This window comes from Hyla sarda, unplaced genomic scaffold (assembly GCF_029499605.1).
Source record: "Hyla sarda isolate aHylSar1 unplaced genomic scaffold, aHylSar1.hap1 scaffold_142, whole genome shotgun sequence".
Taxonomy (NCBI): Eukaryota; Metazoa; Chordata; class Amphibia; order Anura; family Hylidae; genus Hyla; species Hyla sarda.
Genome location: NW_026608050.1, coordinates 180,019 through 195,614, shown reverse-complemented (window position 1 = coordinate 195,614; position 15,596 = coordinate 180,019). Strand labels below are relative to the sequence as shown.

The window sequence follows — 15,596 nt, the reverse complement described above, 5'->3', positions numbered from 1 at the left end:
TGGCGCGATATTGGGGAAGGGATGAGATTTTATATTTCTTCATAAGCATTAATCTTATTTTGTCAATTAGGAACATTCAGCACCCACCCGCTATCAAGGCAGCTGCCTATCATGTCATGCCCTACCTGCACAGGTGTGCTGGCTACTCAAATGATCCAATTAAGGAGGCCATTTAGTCAGCAGCAGCAGAAGTCCTGTGCCTGGACGCTCCAACAGGGGCCAGACACAAGCAGAAGCAGAAGCAGCAGAAGCAGCAGCAGCACCACCTTTTGTTTTTTGGCTGCAGCAGCAGCAAGGCCCACAGGGCTGGCTAGCTGGCTAGCCAGCAAGCAGGTAGCAATGAAAGTAGGAATCTTTCTTTTTAACCCTGTAAGGGGGTGGTGCACTGTACCCGAAGATACTGCCATATCGGGTCAATGCATAGGGCGACGGAAGCAAGCTTCGAAATCGGCCCCCGTTCTCAAAAATCCATTTAATATATGGTCCCCAGATAGGGGACGTATCAGATATTAAACTGATAAGAACAGATACTACACTTGATCTTAGCCAAAAGGCCGAGAAGCGATAACCGTGAAAGGGGCGGGCCCAACAAGGTCCCCTTCATGGGCACTATCACTGCTTGCTGTCAGGGAGGCTGCCAGACAATTTTCCATGCACACTCTGGGCTGGGGGGCAGTCAACCACCAGTACACACAGCAGAACCTAAACCCATACCATTATTGCTAAGCAGCAAGACAGGGGCCCATTGCACTCCCACGGGGCCTTTTTAAATGCAATCCATAACCCGGATTTGCCAGGAACCCTTCTTACTCCTCCTACTTGCATGTGACACTGGGCTTAGGATCTGCATAGGAAACACACACACAAGCACACACCTACCTTTGTTGCCTGCAGATGCCTCCTTGGCTGTCCCCAAACGGTATCAAACCAACACCCACGGGAAGCTGTAAGCATAGAGGACATGCCTGCACCCCATTGGACTTACCTGTGTGGGTTAAATCCGGGTTATTTGACAACCTATGGCGGTGATGGTTCTGCTCAGGCAGAGCAGTGCTGATGCTCCTCATAAAGCTGTCGCTGCTGTGAAGGTTCTAGGTGACATCACAAATCCCTATGGTTACATACACAACAAAGCTGGGTTGTTGTTGTTTACACTCTGCAAGGCCTGTGGAAGTGAGTGACATCATAGCACTGTAGTTCTGAGGGTTCAAGATGGATGCAACAATCTCCTGTTGCTTCTATGAAGGCCGTAATAGACGACATCACCAAAACAGCTCCATAGTCACATACACAGCAAAGGAGAGATGTTGTTTACACCTAGTGATGTCAGTGGTATTGAGTGACATCACAGCACAGTGCTAAGGCTCCTGGGCCTGGACACAGCAGCGGCTGCAATATCTCAACGGAGAATACGTTTATATCTATGTGTGTGTGTGCGCATATATATATATATATATATATATATATATATATATATATATATATATATATATTTCTCCGCCGAAATCACTTTTAAACCCATTTCCACCTTTTTTTCCCTTCTCTTCCTCTTACTTTTTTTTCACGTTTTTTTACGTTTTTCTCCTTTTCGCCTCTTTTCTGGGCGTATTATTCTTCTTTTTCTTTTTTTTTTTCGTCTAATGCATACCCCATCAGTGCAGCAATGCTTATTCAATACCGCCAGCAGATGGAGACACTGGGGGATAATTTTCTAAGGATTTATACTGATTTTTCCTGTCTGAATTTGTCGCACAGAAAGTTGCAGGCCAAATATGTGTGACATTTCTGCGACTTTAGCTTCTAGAGCATTTTTACAACATTATACATAGGTGCTGAATACATAAAAAGCGACTGTTCAGCGACAGACAAGTCGCATCGGCTGAAAGTAGGCCAGAATGTCAGTCCATGTTGGAGCAGGTTTAGATACAGTCTAAAGCATAGATCTCAAAGTCTGTGCACAGAATTTAGCAAGGGCCTCGCACCTTCTGATGCATCAGGTAGGTGCACAATAGCATAGCCTAACCCTCTGTACTTTGGTCTATATTGATGCGGGACATAGACAGCCAGCTGATGACCAATCCATTAGTGCAATGGATGGCTGGAAGCATTTGTCTTTGCCTTTGCAATACCACAGAAGCAATGCATGGTCAATGTACAGCAATGACACACCTGTGTGAACAGCCAGGAGACCCCCCCCCCCCCATGTTATGTTACATAGTTACATAGTTAGTACGGTCGAAAAAAGACATATGTCCATCAAGTTCAACCAGGGAATTAAGGGGTAGGGGTGTGGCGCGATATTGGGGAAGGGATGAGATTTTATATTTCTTCATAAGCATTAATCTTATTTTGTCAATTAGGAACATTCAGCACCCACCCGCTATCAAGGCAGCTGCCTATCATGTCATGCCCTACCTGCACAGGTGTGCTGGCTACTCAAATGATCCAATTAAGGAGGCCATTTAGTCAGCAGCAGCAGAAGTCCTGTGCCTGGACGCTCCAACAGGGGCCAGACACAAGCAGAAGCAGAAGCAGCAGAAGCAGCAGCAGCACCACCTTTTGTTTTTTGGCTGCAGCAGCAGCAAGGCCCACAGGGCTGGCTAGCTGGCTAGCCAGCAAGCAGGTAGCAATGAAAGTAGGAATCTTTCTTTTTAACCCTGTAAGGGGGTGGTGCACTGTACCCGAAGATACTGCCATATCGGGTCAATGCATAGGGCGACGGAAGCAAGCTTCGAAATCGGCCCCCGTTCTCAAAAATCCATTTAATATATGGTCCCCAGATAGGGGACGTATCAGATATTAAACTGATAAGAACAGATACTACACTTGATCTTAGCCAAAAGGCCGAGAAGCGATAACCGTGAAAGGGGCGGGCCCAACAAGGTCCCCTTCATGGGCACTATCACTGCTTGCTGTCAGGGAGGCTGCCAGACAATTTTCCATGCACACTCTGGGCTGGGGGGCAGTCAACCACCAGTACACACAGCAGAACCTAAACCCATACCATTATTGCTAAGCAGCAAGACAGGGGCCCATTGCACTCCCACGGGGCCTTTTTAAATGCAATCCATAACCCGGATTTGCCAGGAACCCTTCTTACTCCTCCTACTTGCATGTGACACTGGGCTTAGGATCTGCATAGGAAACACACACACAAGCACACACCTACCTTTGTTGCCTGCAGATGCCTCCTTGGCTGTCCCCAAACGGTATCAAACCAACACCCACGGGAAGCTGTAAGCATAGAGGACATGCCTGCACCCCATTGGACTTACCTGTGTGGGTTAAATCCGGGTTATTTGACAACCTATGGCGGTGATGGTTCTGCTCAGGCAGAGCAGTGCTGATGCTCCTCATAAAGCTGTCGCTGCTGTGAAGGTTCTAGGTGACATCACAAATCCCTATGGTTACATACACAACAAAGCTGGGTTGTTGTTGTTTACACTCTGCAAGGCCTGTGGAAGTGAGTGACATCATAGCACTGTAGTTCTGAGGGTTCAAGATGGATGCAACAATCTCCTGTTGCTTCTATGAAGGCCGTAATAGACGACATCACCAAACAGCTCCATAGTCACATACACAGCAAAGGAGAGATGTTGTTTACACCTAGTGATGTCAGTGGTATTGAGTGACATCACAGCACAGTGCTAAGGCTCCTGGGCCTGGACACAGCAGCGGCTGCAATATCTCAACGGAGAATACGTTTATATCTATGTGTGTGTGTGCGCATATATATATATATATATATATATATATATATATATATATATATATATATATATTTCTCCGCCGAAATCACTTTTAAACCCATTTCCACCTTTTTTTCCCTTCTCTTCCTCTTACTTTTTTTTCACGTTTTTTTACGTTTTTCTCCTTTTCGCCTCTTTTCTGGGCGTATTATTCTTCTTTTTCTTCTTTTTTTCCGTCTAATGCATACCCCATCAGTGCAGCAATGCTTATTCAATACCGCCAGCAGATGGAGACACTGGGGGATAATTTTCTAAGGATTTATACTGATTTTTCCTGTCTGAATTTGTCGCACAGAAAGTTGCAGGCCAAATATGTGTGACATTTCTGCGACTTTAGCTTCTAGAGCATTTTTACAACATTATACATAGGTGCTGAATACATAAAAAGCGACTGTTCAGCGACAGACAAGTCGCATCGGCTGAAAGTAGGCCAGAATGTCAGTCCATGTTGGAGCAGGTTTAGATACAGTCTAAAGCATAGATCTCAAAGTCTGTGCACAGAATTTAGCAAGGGCCTCGCACCTTCTGATGCATCAGGTAGGTGCACAATAGCATAGCCTAACCCTCTGTACTTTGGTCTATATTGATGCGGGACATAGACAGCCAGCTGATGACCAATCCATTAGTGCAATGGATGGCTGGAAGCATTTGTCTTTGCCTTTGCAATACCACAGAAGCAATGCATGGTCAATGTACAGCAATGACACACCTGTGTGAACAGCCAGGAGACCCCCCCCCCATCTTATGTTACATAGTTACATAGTTAGTACGGTCGAAAAAAGACATATGTCCATCAAGTTCAACCAGGGAATTAAGGGGTAGGGGTGTGGCGCGATATTGGGGAAGGGATGAGATTTTATATTTCTTCATAAGCATTAATCTTATTTTGTCAATTAGGAACATTCAGCACCCACCCGCTATCAAGGCAGCTGCCTATCATGTCATGCCCTACCTGCACAGGTGTGCTGGCTACTCAAATGATCCAATTAAGGAGGCCATTTAGTCAGCAGCAGCAGAAGTCCTGTGCCTGGACGCTCCAACAGGGGCCAGACACAAGCAGAAGCAGAAGCAGCAGAAGCAGCAGCAGCACCACCTTTTGTTTTTTGGCTGCTGCAGCAGCAGCAAGGCCCACAGGGCTGGCTAGCTGGCTAGCCAGCAAGCAGGTAGCAATGAAAGTAGGAATCTTTCTTTTTAACCCTGTAAGGGGGTGGTGCACTGTACCCGAAGATACTGCCATATCGGGTCAATGCATAGGGCGACGGAAGCAAGCTTCGAAATCGGCCCCCGTTCTCAAAAATCCATTTAATATATGGTCCCCAGATAGGGGACGTATCAGATATTAAACTGATAAGAACAGATACTACACTTGATCTTAGCCAAAAGGCCGAGAAGCGATAACCGTGAAAGGGGCGGGCCCAACAAGGTCCCCTTCATGGGCACTATCACTGCTTGCTGTCAGGGAGGCTGCCAGACAATTTTCCATGCACACTCTGGGCTGGGGGGCAGTCAACCACCAGTACACACAGCAGAACCTAAACCCATACCATTATTGCTAAGCAGCAAGACAGGGGCCCATTGCACTCCCACGGGGCCTTTTTAAATGCAATCCATAACCCGGATTTGCCAGGAACCCTTCTTACTCCTCCTACTTGCATGTGACACTGGGCTTAGGATCTGCATAGGAAACACACACACAAGCACACACCTACCTTTGTTGCCTGCAGATGCCTCCTTGGCTGTCCCCAAACGGTATCAAACCAACACCCACGGGAAGCTGTAAGCATAGAGGACATGCCTGCACCCCATTGGACTTACCTGTGTGGGTTAAATCCGGGTTATTTGACAACCTATGGCGGTGATGGTTCTGCTCAGGCAGAGCAGTGCTGATGCTCCTCATAAAGCTGTCGCTGCTGTGAAGGTTCTAGGTGACATCACAAATCCCTATGGTTACATACACAACAAAGCTGGGTTGTTGTTGTTTACACTCTGCAAGGCCTGTGGAAGTGAGTGACATCATAGCACTGTAGTTCTGAGGGTTCAAGATGGATGCAACAATCTCCTGTTGCTTCTATGAAGGCCGTAATAGACGACATCACCAAACAGCTCCATAGTCACATACACAGCAAAGGAGAGATGTTGTTTACACCTAGTGATGTCAGTGGTATTGAGTGACATCACAGCACAGTGCTAAGGCTCCTGGGCCTGGACACAGCAGCGGCTGCAATATCTCAACGGAGAATACGTTTATATCTATGTGTGTGTGTGCGCATATATATATATATATATATATATATATATATATATATATATATTTCTCCGCCGAAATCACTTTTAAACCCATTTCCACCTTTTTTTCCCTTCTCTTCCTCTTACTTTTTTTTCACGTTTTTTTACGTTTTTCTCCTTTTCGCCTCTTTTCTGGGCGTATTATTCTTCTTTTTCTTCTTTTTTTTTCGTCTAATGCATACCCCATCAGTGCAGCAATGCTTATTCAATACCGCCAGCAGATGGAGACACTGGGGGATAATTTTCTAAGGATTTATACTGATTTTTCCTGTCTGAATTTGTCGCACAGAAAGTTGCAGGCCAAATATGTGTGACATTTCTGCGACTTTAGCTTCTAGAGCATTTTTACAACATTATACATAGGTGCTGAATACATAAAAAGCGACTGTTCAGCGACAGACAAGTCGCATCGGCTGAAAGTAGGCCAGAATGTCAGTCCATGTTGGAGCAGGTTTAGATACAGTCTAAAGCATAGATCTCAAAGTCTGTGCACAGAATTTAGCAAGGGCCTCGCACCTTCTGATGCATCAGGTAGGTGCACAATAGCATAGCCTAACCCTCTGTACTTTGGTCTATATTGATGCGGGACATAGACAGCCAGCTGATGACCAATCCATTAGTGCAATGGATGGCTGGAAGCATTTGTCTTTGCCTTTGCAATACCACAGAAGCAATGCATGGTCAATGTACAGCAATGACACACCTGTGTGAACAGCCAGGAGACCCCCCCCCCCCCCCATGTTATGTTACATAGTTACATAGTTAGTACGGTCGAAAAAAGACATATGTCCATCAAGTTCAACCAGGGAATTAAGGGGTAGGGGTGTGGCGCGATATTGGGGAAGGGATGAGATTTTATATTTCTTCATAAGCATTAATCTTATTTTGTCAATTAGGAACATTCAGCACCCACCCGCTATCAAGGCAGCTGCCTATCATGTCATGCCCTACCTGCACAGGTGTGCTGGCTACTCAAATGATCCAATTAAGGAGGCCATTTAGTCAGCAGCAGCAGAAGTCCTGTGCCTGGACGCTCCAACAGGGGCCAGACACAAGCAGAAGCAGAAGCAGCAGAAGCAGCAGCAGCACCACCTTTTGTTTTTTGGCTGCTGCAGCAGCAGCAAGGCCCACAGGGCTGGCTAGCTGGCTAGCCAGCAAGCAGGTAGCAATGAAAGTAGGAATCTTTCTTTTTAACCCTGTAAGGGGGTGGTGCACTGTACCCGAAGATACTGCCATATCGGGTCAATGCATAGGGCGACGGAAGCAAGCTTCGAAATCGGCCCCCGTTCTCAAAAATCCATTTAATATATGGTCCCCAGATAGGGGACGTATCAGATATTAAACTGATAAGAACAGATACTACACTTGATCTTAGCCAAAAGGCCGAGAAGCGATAACCGTGAAAGGGGCGGGCCCAACAAGGTCCCCTTCATGGGCACTATCACTGCTTGCTGTCAGGGAGGCTGCCAGACAATTTTCCATGCACACTCTGGGCTGGGGGGCAGTCAACCACCAGTACACACAGCAGAACCTAAACCCATACCATTATTGCTAAGCAGCAAGACAGGGGCCCATTGCACTCCCCCGGGGCCTTTTTAAATGCAATCCATAACCCGGATTTGCCAGGAACCCTTCTTACTCCTCCTACTTGCATGTGACACTGGGCTTAGGATCTGCATAGGAAACACACACACAAGCACACACCTACCTTTGTTGCCTGCAGATGCCTCCTTGGCTGTCCCCAAACGGTATCAAACCAACACCCACGGGAAGCTGTAAGCATAGAGGACATGCCTGCACCCCATTGGACTTACCTGTGTGGGTTAAATCCGGGTTATTTGACAACCTATGGCGGTGATGGTTCTGCTCAGGCAGAGCAGTGCTGATGCTCCTCATAAAGCTGTCGCTGCTGTGAAGGTTCTAGGTGACATCACAAATCCCTATGGTTACATACACAACAAAGCTGGGTTGTTGTTGTTTACACTCTGCAAGGCCTGTGGAAGTGAGTGACATCATAGCACTGTAGTTCTGAGGGTTCAAGATGGATGCAACAATCTCCTGTTGCTTCTATGAAGGCCGTAATAGACGACATCACCAAACAGCTCCATAGTCACATACACAGCAAAGGAGAGATGTTGTTTACACCTAGTGATGTCAGTGGTATTGAGTGACATCACAGCACAGTGCTAAGGCTCCTGGGCCTGGACACAGCAGCGGCTGCAATATCTCAACGGAGAATACGTTTATATCTATGTGTGTGTGTGCGCATATATATATATATATATATATATATATATATATATATATATATATTTCTCCGCCGAAATCACTTTTAAACCCATTTCCACCTTTTTTTCCCTTCTCTTCCTCTTACTTTTTTTTCACGTTTTTTTTACGTTTTTCTCCTTTTCGCCTCTTTTCTGGGCGTATTATTCTTCTTTTTCTTCTTTTTTTTCGTCTAATGCATACCCCATCAGTGCAGCAATGCTTATTCAATACCGCCAGCAGATGGAGACACTGGGGGATAATTTTCTAAGGATTTATACTGATTTTTCCTGTCTGAATTTGTCGCACAGAAAGTTGCAGGCCAAATATGTGTGACATTTCTGCGACTTTAGCTTCTAGAGCATTTTTACAACATTATACATAGGTGCTGAATACATAAAAAGCGACTGTTCAGCGACAGACAAGTCGCATCGGCTGAAAGTAGGCCAGAATGTCAGTCCATGTTGGAGCAGGTTTAGATACAGTCTAAAGCATAGATCTCAAAGTCTGTGCACAGAATTTAGCAAGGGCCTCGCACCTTCTGATGCATCAGGTAGGTGCACAATAGCATAGCCTAACCCTCTGTACTTTGGTCTATATTGATGCGGGACATAGACAGCCAGCTGATGACCAATCCATTAGTGCAATGGATGGCTGGAAGCATTTGTCTTTGCCTTTGCAATACCACAGAAGCAATGCATGGTCAATGTACAGCAATGACACACCTGTGTGAACAGCCAGGAGACCCCCCCCCCCCCATGTTATGTTACATAGTTACATAGTTAGTACGGTCGAAAAAAGACATATGTCCATCAAGTTCAACCAGGGAATTAAGGGGTAGGGGTGTGGCGCGATATTGGGGAAGGGATGAGATTTTATATTTCTTCATAAGCATTAATCTTATTTTGTCAATTAGGAACATTCAGCACCCACCCGCTATCAAGGCAGCTGCCTATCATGTCATGCCCTACCTGCACAGGTGTGCTGGCTACTCAAATGATCCAATTAAGGAGGCCATTTAGTCAGCAGCAGCAGAAGTCCTGTGCCTGGACGCTCCAACAGGGGCCAGACACAAGCAGAAGCAGAAGCAGCAGAAGCAGCAGCAGCAGCACCACCTTTTGTTTTTTGGCTGCAGCAGCAGCAAGGCCCACAGGGCTGGCTAGCTGGCTAGCCAGCAAGCAGGTAGCAATGAAAGTAGGAATCTTTCTTTTTAACCCTGTAAGGGGGTGGTGCACTGTACCCGAAGATACTGCCATATCGGGTCAATGCATAGGGCGACGGAAGCAAGCTTCGAAATCGGCCCCCGTTCTCAAAAATCCATTTAATATATGGTCCCCAGATAGGGGACGTATCAGATATTAAACTGATAAGAACAGATACTACACTTGATCTTAGCCAAAAGGCCGAGAAGCGATAACCGTGAAAGGGGCGGGCCCAACAAGGTCCCCTTCATGGGCACTATCACTGCTTGCTGTCAGGGAGGCTGCCAGACAATTTTCCATGCACACTCTGGGCTGGGGGGCAGTCAACCACCAGTACACACAGCAGAACCTAAACCCATACCATTATTGCTAAGCAGCAAGACAGGGGCCCATTGCACTCCCACGGGGCCTTTTTAAATGCAATCCATAACCCGGATTTGCCAGGAACCCTTCTTACTCCTCCTACTTGCATGTGACACTGGGCTTAGGATCTGCATAGGAAACACACACACAAGCACACACCTACCTTTGTTGCCTGCAGATGCCTCCTTGGCTGTCCCCAAACGGTATCAAACCAACACCCACGGGAAGCTGTAAGCATAGAGGACATGCCTGCACCCCATTGGACTTACCTGTGTGGGTTAAATCCGGGTTATTTGACAACCTATGGCGGTGATGGTTCTGCTCAGGCAGAGCAGTGCTGATGCTCCTCATAAAGCTGTCGCTGCTGTGAAGGTTCTAGGTGACATCACAAATCCCTATGGTTACATACACAACAAAGCTGGGTTGTTGTTGTTTACACTCTGCAAGGCCTGTGGAAGTGAGTGACATCATAGCACTGTAGTTCTGAGGGTTCAAGATGGATGCAACAATCTCCTGTTGCTTCTATGAAGGCCGTAATAGACGACATCACCAAACAGCTCCATAGTCACATACACAGCAAAGGAGAGATGTTGTTTACACCTAGTGATGTCAGTGGTATTGAGTGACATCACAGCACAGTGCTAAGGCTCCTGGGCCTGGACACAGCAGCGGCTGCAATATCTCAACGGAGAATACGTTTATATCTATGTGTGTGTGTGCGCATATATATATATATATATATATATATATATATATATATATTTCTCCGCCGAAATCACTTTTAAACCCATTTCCACCTTTTTTTCCCTTCTCTTCCTCTTACTTTTTTTTCAAGTTTTTTTACGTTTTTCTCCTTTTCGCCTCTTTTCTGGGCGTATTATTCTTCTTTTTCTTCTTTTTTTCCGTCTAATGCATACCCCATCAGTGCAGCAATGCTTATTCAATACCGCCAGCAGATGGAGACACTGGGGGATAATTTTCTAAGGATTTATACTGATTTTTCCTGTCTGAATTTGTCGCACAGAAAGTTGCAGGCCAAATATGTGTGACATTTCTGCGACTTTAGCTTCTAGAGCATTTTTACAACATTATACATAGGTGCTGAATACATAAAAAGCGACTGTTCAGCGACAGACAAGTCGCATCGGCTGAAAGTAGGCCAGAATGTCAGTCCATGTTGGAGCAGGTTTAGATACAGTCTAAAGCATAGATCTCAAAGTCTGTGCACAGAATTTAGCAAGGGCCTCGCACCTTCTGATGCATCAGGTAGGTGCACAATAGCATAGCCTAACCCTCTGTACTTTGGTCTATATTGATGCGGGACATAGACAGCCAGCTGATGACCAATCCATTAGTGCAATGGATGGCTGGAAGCATTTGTCTTTGCCTTTGCAATACCACAGAAGCAATGCATGGTCAATGTACAGCAATGACACACCTGTGTGAACAGCCAGGAGACCCCCCCCCCCATGTTATGTTACATAGTTACATAGTTAGTACGGTCGAAAAAAGACATATGTCCATCAAGTTCAACCAGGGAATTAAGGGGTAGGGGTGTGGCGCGATATTGGGGAAGGGATGAGATTTTATATTTCTTCATAAGCATTAATCTTATTTTGTCAATTAGGAACATTCAGCACCCACCCGCTATCAAGGCAGCTGCCTATCATGTCATGCCCTACCTGCACAGGTGTGCTGGCTACTCAAATGATCCAATTAAGGAGGCCATTTAGTCAGCAGCAGCAGAAGTCCTGTGCCTGGACGCTCCAACAGGGGCCAGACACAAGCAGAAGCAGAAGCAGCAGAAGCAGCAGCAGCACCACCTTTTGTTTTTTGGCTGCAGCAGCAGCAAGGCCCACAGGGCTGGCTAGCTGGCTAGCCAGCAAGCAGGTAGCAATGAAAGTAGGAATCTTTCTTTTTAACCCTGTAAGGGGGTGGTGCACTGTACCCGAAGATACTGCCATATCGGGTCAATGCATAGGGCGACAGAAGCAAGCTTCGAAATCGGCCCCCGTTCTCAAAAATCCATTTAATATATGGTCCCCAGATAGGGGACGTATCAGATATTAAACTGATAAGAACAGATACTACACTTGATCTTAGCCAAAAGGCCGAGAAGCGATAACCGTGAAAGGGGCGGGCCCAACAAGGTCCCCTTCATGGGCACTATCACTGCTTGCTGTCAGGGAGGCTGCCAGACAATTTTCCATGCACACTCTGGGCTGGGGGGCAGTCAACCACCAGTACACACAGCAGAACCTAAACCCATACCATTATTGCTAAGCAGCAAGACAGGGGCCCATTGCACTCCCACGGGGCCTTTTTAAATGCAATCCATAACCCGGATTTGCCAGGAACCCTTCTTACTCCTCCTACTTGCATGTGACACTGGGCTTAGGATCTGCATAGGAAACACACACACAAGCACACACCTACCTTTGTTGCCTGCAGATGCCTCCTTGGCTGTCCCCAAACGGTATCAAACCAACACCCACGGGAAGCTGTAAGCATAGAGGACATGCCTGCACCCCATTGGACTTACCTGTGTGGGTTAAATCCGGGTTATTTGACAACCTATGGCGGTGATGGTTCTGCTCAGGCAGAGCAGTGCTGATGCTCCTCATAAAGCTGTCGCTGCTGTGAAGGTTCTAGGTGACATCACAAATCCCTATGGTTACATACACAACAAAGCTGGGTTGTTGTTGTTTACACTCTGCAAGGCCTGTGGAAGTGAGTGACATCATAGCACTGTAGTTCTGAGGGTTCAAGATGGATGCAACAATCTCCTGTTGCTTCTATGAAGGCCGTAATAGACGACATCACCAAACAGCTCCATAGTCACATACACAGCAAAGGAGAGATGTTGTTTACACCTAGTGATGTCAGTGGTATTGAGTGACATCACAGCACAGTGCTAAGGCTCCTGGGCCTGGACACAGCAGCGGCTGCAATATCTCAACGGAGAATACGTTTATATCTTTGTGTGTGTGTGCGCATATATATATATATATATATATATATATATATATATATATATATATATTTCTCCGCCGAAATCACTTTTAAACCCATTTCCACCTTTTTTTCCCTTCTCTTCCTCTTACTTTTTTTTCACGTTTTTTTACGTTTTTCTCCTTTTCGCCTCTTTTCTGGGCGTATTATTCTTCTTTTTCTTCTTTTTTTTCGTCTAATGCATACCCCATCAGTGCAGCAATGCTTATTCAATACCGCCAGCAGATGGAGACACTGGGGGATAATTTTCTAAGGATTTATACTGATTTTTCCTGTCTGAATTTGTCGCACAGAAAGTTGCAGGCCAAATATGTGTGACATTTCTGCGACTTTAGCTTCTAGAGCATTTTTACAACATTATACATAGGTGCTGAATACATAAAAAGCGACTGTTCAGCGACAGACAAGTCGCATCGGCTGAAAGTAGGCCAGAATGTCAGTCCATGTTGGAGTATGTTTAGATACAGTCTAAAGCATAGATCTCAAAGTCTGTGCACAGAATTTAGCAAGGGCCTCGCACCTTCTGATGCATCAGGTAGGTGCACAATAGCATAGCCTAACCCTCTGTACTTTGGTCTATATTGATGCGGGACATAGACAGCCAGCTGATGACCAATCCATTAGTGCAATGGATGGCTGGAAGCATTTGTCTTTGCCTTTGCAATACCACAGAAGCAATGCATGGTCAATGTACAGCAATGACACACCTGTGTGAACAGCCAGGAGACTCCCCCCCCCCCCCCCCCATGTTATGTTACATAGTTACATAGTTAGTACGGTCGAAAAAAGACATATGTCCATCAAGTTCAACCAGGGAATTAAGGGGTAGGGGTGTGGCGCGATATTGGGGAAGGGATGAGATTTTATATTTCTTCATAAGCATTAATCTTATTTTGTCAATTAGGAACATTCAGCACCCACCCGCTATCAAGGCAGCTGCCTATCATGTCATGCCCTACCTGCACAGGTGTGCTGGCTACTCAAATGATCCAATTAAGGAGGCCATTTAGTCAGCAGCAGCAGAAGTCCTGTGCCTGGACGCTCCAACAGGGGCCAGACACAAGCAGAAGCAGAAGCAGCAGAAGCAGCAGCAGCACCACCTTTTGTTTTTTGGCTGCAGCAGCAGCAAGGCCCACAGGGCTGGCTAGCTGGCTAGCCAGCAAGCAGGTAGCAATGAAAGTAGGAATCTTTCTTTTTAACCCTGTAAGGGGGTGGTGCACTGTACCCGAAGATACTGCCATATCGGGTCAATGCATAGGGCGACGGAAGCAAGCTTCGAAATCGGCCCCCGTTCTCAAAAATCCATTTAATATATGGTCCCCAGATAGGGGACGTATCAGATATTAAACTGATAAGAACAGATACTACACTTGATCTTAGCCAAAAGGCCGAGAAGCGATAACCGTGAAAGGGGCGGGCCCAACAAGGTCCCCTTCATGGGCACTATCACTGCTTGCTGTCAGGGAGGCTGCCAGACAATTTTCCATGCACACTCTGGGCTGGGGGGCAGTCAACCACCAGTACACACAGCAGAACCTAAACCCATACCATTATTGCTAAGCAGCAAGACAGGGGCCCATTGCACTCCCACGGGGCCTTTTTAAATGCAATCCATAACCCGGATTTGCCAGGAACCCTTCTTACTCCTCCTACTTGCATGTGACACTGGGCTTAGGATCTGCATAGGAAACACACACACAAGCACACACCTACCTTTGTTGCCTGCAGATGCCTCCTTGGCTGTCCCCAAACGGTATCAAACCAACACCCACGGGAAGCTGTAAGCATAGAGGACATGCCTGCACCCCATTGGACTTACCTGTGTGGGTTAAATCCGGGTTATTTGACAACCTATGGCGGTGATGGTTCTGCTCAGGCAGAGCAGTGCTGATGCTCCTCATAAAGCTGTCGCTGCTGTGAAGGTTCTAGGTGACATCACAAATCCCTATGGTTACATACACAACAAAGCTGGGTTGTTGTTGTTTACACTCTGCAAGGCCTGTGAAAGTGAGTGACATCATAGCACTGTAGTTCTGAGGGTTCAAGATGGATGCAACAATCTCCTGTTGCTTCTATGAAGGCCGTAATAGACGACATCACCAAACAGCTCCATAGTCACATACACAGCAAAGGAGAGATGTTGTTTACACCTAGTGATGTCAGTGGTATTGAGTGACATCACAGCACAGTGCTAAGGCTCCTGGGCCTGGACACAGCAGCGGCTGCAATATCTCAACGGAGAATACGTTTATATCTATGTGTGTGTGTGCGCATATATATATATATATATATATATATATATATATATATATTTCTCCGCCGAAATCACTTTTAAACCCATTTCCACCTTTTTTTCCCTTCTCTTCCTCTTACTTTTTTTTCACGTTTTTTTACGTTTTTCTCCTTTTCGCCTCTTTTCTGGGCGTATTATTCTTCTTTTTCTTCTTTTTTTTCGTCTAATGCATACCCCATCAGTGCAGCAATGCTTATTCAATACCGCCAGCAGATGGAGACACTGGGGGATAATTTTCTAAGGATTTATACTGATTTTTCCTGTCTGAATTTGTCGCACAGAAAGTTGCAGGCCAAATATGTGTGACATTTCTGCGACTTTAGCTTCTAGAGCATTTTTACAACATTATACATAGGTGCTGAATACATAAAAAGCGACTGTTCAGCGACAGACAAGTCGCATCGGCTGAAAGTAGGCCAGAATGTC

The 15,596-nt window shown here is 46.1% G+C and overlaps 7 non-coding genes across 7 annotated transcripts; all 7 read right to left on the bottom strand.

The window, feature by feature from the left end:
* Positions 1-375: 375 nt before the first annotated feature.
* Positions 376-566, bottom strand: LOC130307093 (U2 spliceosomal RNA). The gene has a single exon (XR_008856307.1). It is a non-coding gene; the product is annotated as a U2 spliceosomal RNA (small nuclear RNA).
* Positions 567-2,665: 2,099 nt separating this feature from the next.
* Positions 2,666-2,856, bottom strand: LOC130307092 (U2 spliceosomal RNA). Its single transcript, XR_008856306.1, has one exon. It is a non-coding gene; the product is annotated as a U2 spliceosomal RNA (small nuclear RNA).
* Positions 2,857-4,954: 2,098 nt separating this feature from the next.
* LOC130307091 (U2 spliceosomal RNA) lies at positions 4,955-5,145 on the bottom strand. Its single transcript, XR_008856305.1, has one exon. It is a non-coding gene; the product is annotated as a U2 spliceosomal RNA (small nuclear RNA).
* Positions 5,146-7,239: 2,094 nt separating this feature from the next.
* On the bottom strand, positions 7,240-7,430 carry LOC130307090 (U2 spliceosomal RNA). The gene has a single exon (XR_008856304.1). It is a non-coding gene; the product is annotated as a U2 spliceosomal RNA (small nuclear RNA).
* Positions 7,431-9,524: 2,094 nt separating this feature from the next.
* LOC130307088 (U2 spliceosomal RNA) lies at positions 9,525-9,715 on the bottom strand. The gene has a single exon (XR_008856303.1). It is a non-coding gene; the product is annotated as a U2 spliceosomal RNA (small nuclear RNA).
* A 2,082-nt stretch (positions 9,716-11,797) lies between these two features.
* Positions 11,798-11,988, bottom strand: LOC130307077 (U2 spliceosomal RNA). The gene has a single exon (XR_008856292.1). It is a non-coding gene; the product is annotated as a U2 spliceosomal RNA (small nuclear RNA).
* A 2,098-nt stretch (positions 11,989-14,086) lies between these two features.
* LOC130307087 (U2 spliceosomal RNA) lies at positions 14,087-14,277 on the bottom strand. The gene has a single exon (XR_008856302.1). It is a non-coding gene; the product is annotated as a U2 spliceosomal RNA (small nuclear RNA).
* Positions 14,278-15,596: the final 1,319 nt, after the last annotated feature.